The sequence below is a fragment of the Cetorhinus maximus genome, chromosome 10 (genome assembly GCF_964194155.1).
Source record: "Cetorhinus maximus chromosome 10, sCetMax3.hap1.1, whole genome shotgun sequence".
NCBI classification, from domain to species: Eukaryota; Metazoa; Chordata; class Chondrichthyes; order Lamniformes; family Cetorhinidae; genus Cetorhinus; species Cetorhinus maximus.
Genome location: NC_135888.1, coordinates 21,908,951 through 21,911,574, shown reverse-complemented (window position 1 = coordinate 21,911,574; position 2,624 = coordinate 21,908,951).

Sequence of the window (2,624 nt, the reverse complement as noted above, 5' to 3'; positions counted from 1 at the left end):
TCTGTCTGACTCGCCACAGAAACTTCCTCTTTGTGGCTGATCTTTGGTTCACGTTGGTGTCTTGACTGTCCATCTGAAAAAAAAACAATCAAACTGAATCAGTGCCTTAAAACCCTCAATCATTCATTCAGCTGGGGCCCAGAGAGGCCATGATAAATTACTGCAGGGTTGTCGTCCATCAAAAAGCATGAAATTAACCTGGCTACAAGGCATGCAGCCTCAACTAGCAATCTCACCTTTAGTGCAACAGTGTCCACAGAGCTAGCAGCTACTGGAGGAGAAGAAACAATAGCTAGTCTGATGTTGAGGTTAATTCAGGCCAGTGAAAGTACTGAATGAGGAGCTTTGTGTCTCGTCTTTCAGAAGACAAGGAATGCAAAGATTAAACATATTTGTGTGGAACTCAGTTATGATAAATTCATCTGTTAACTAAAAACCAAGAAAAGAAGATTGATAATAATCAAGAATGAAGATTTCAGATGACAAGCCCACAAGAGGTAAACCAGCACACCAATAGAGGAAGACTCAAATATTTTAATTTAGTCGCTAACCAACAACAACTTATGTTTATATGGTGCCTTTAACACAGTAAAGAGTCCCAAGATGCTTCACAGGAGCGTTGGCATACAAAATGCTGACACTGAACCAAAGGACGTGACATTAGGAAAGGTGACCAAAGGTTTGGTCAGAGGGTCTTAAAGGAGGTGGGGGGGGGAGGGGTGTGTGTGTGTGTAAAGAAGTGGAGATGTTTAGGAAGGGAATTTCAGAGTTTAGGGCAATGACGGCTGATAGCGCAGCCACAATGGTGGAAAGAAGGGGGTGGAGGATGTACAGGAGACCATAAATGGAGGAATTCTCCAGGGGGGCTATAGGACTGAAGGAGGTGACAGAGATAGGGAGGGGTGAGGCCATGGAGGCAGTTCAACACAAGGAGGAGAAAGAATTTAAAAATCTGTGATGTTGGAAAGGGAGCCAATGTAGTTCAGTGAGCATGGGGTGATGGATGAACAAGATTTGGTGTGAGTTAGGATATGGGCAGCAGTGTTACTACCAAATTGATGATATTGTATCATCCTATATTAATATTCTTCAAAATTCTGCAGGTGTTCGACTCAGCTGTCCACCACCTACAAGGCACAAGACAGGAGCGTGATGCAATACTCTCAACTTGCCTGGATGAGTGCAGCTCCAACAACACTCAAGAAACTCACCAACCAGGACAATGCAGCCTGAATGATTGGCACCCCATCCACCACCTTTGTTGTGTTTTACTATGGGGTCGCCTTGCTCGCTAACCGGTTGCACGCTTATCTGTCAACAGGTGAGTCGATTACAATATGCTGCAGATGCAGAGACAAATATGAAATAAAGCACATGCTATTTATTTACGTGAACAACAAAGCACTAACATGATGTGTGCTTCTCCAACCAGACCCTACTCTAGACTAACATTAACATGGTAGCCCGCGCTTCACAGCTATTGGGTCTTACAGTCACGTGGTCAATCTGCTCACATTCTCTTAAAGATGTATTACATCTCAAATTACCACAACCTTTGACATTCACTCCCTTCATTGTGGCATCTTCAGCTACACCTCTCAAAGCTGCACCCTCCACCACCTAGGAGGACTGGGGCAGCAGAGGCACGGAGCACCACCACCTCCAAATTACACCCCATCCTGACATGGGAACATATCACCATTCTTTCATCGTCGCTGGGTCAAATGGATGATATGTTGATGAGGTTAGATGAATTAAAGTGGGAGCAGGCTGGCATTGAACATAAACAACAGCATTGACCTGTTGGGCCGAATGGCCTGTTGCTGTGCTATAACATTTTATGTAATTCTATATAAAGTCCTGGAACTAAGAACACTGTGGGAGCACCTTTCAGCATGGGCTTCCGGGGTGGACAATAAATGCTGGCTTTACCAGTGACACCCACATCCCGAGAATGATTTTAAGAATTCCAGCAAGAGACCTGCACAACCATCGGGGGAATACTATAAACTGGAGAATGGCCACTTTACACCGTTTCCATTTTATACCATTCCCTGGGTATTCCCACCAGTCTCCTCCCAGGGTTACACTGGGAGATTAGTCGGTTTCCCCACAGAATTGCAGGGTCAAGTTGTTCATCATGGAGCTAAAGAACATGAATGGCACTCATTGTTCAGCTATATAAATCAAGAAACGGTAACTTTGCCAAGCACAGACCGTAATCTTCATTGAGCAGCATGAGCTGACTGCATTTTGAATTCAGCTAAGTCTCCAAAGCTGACTGCATTTTGAATTCAGCTAAGTCTCACTGATTCTGGAAGTGCGATGTGTCATATTTAATTGAAGCCAGTAAACACTGCACTGTTGTAATTCTGAAAGCAAGTTATTGTACTGCTTGTGACAATCTCTCTTTCGATTGTATTATCTCTTCCCATACAGAAGGGAAATAAAGTGGTGACTAGAAATACATCTTCTCCTTTCAGTCCAATAACCCAGGTTCTACTGTTGGCCTTCTGCTATCTGGACTGTAACGGATCTTAAGACAACTCAAATTGTGAAGGAAAGCTCAAGGTACAAATTGGGCATCAAACCATAGACAAAAGTGCACCCAGATCCAATCCTGT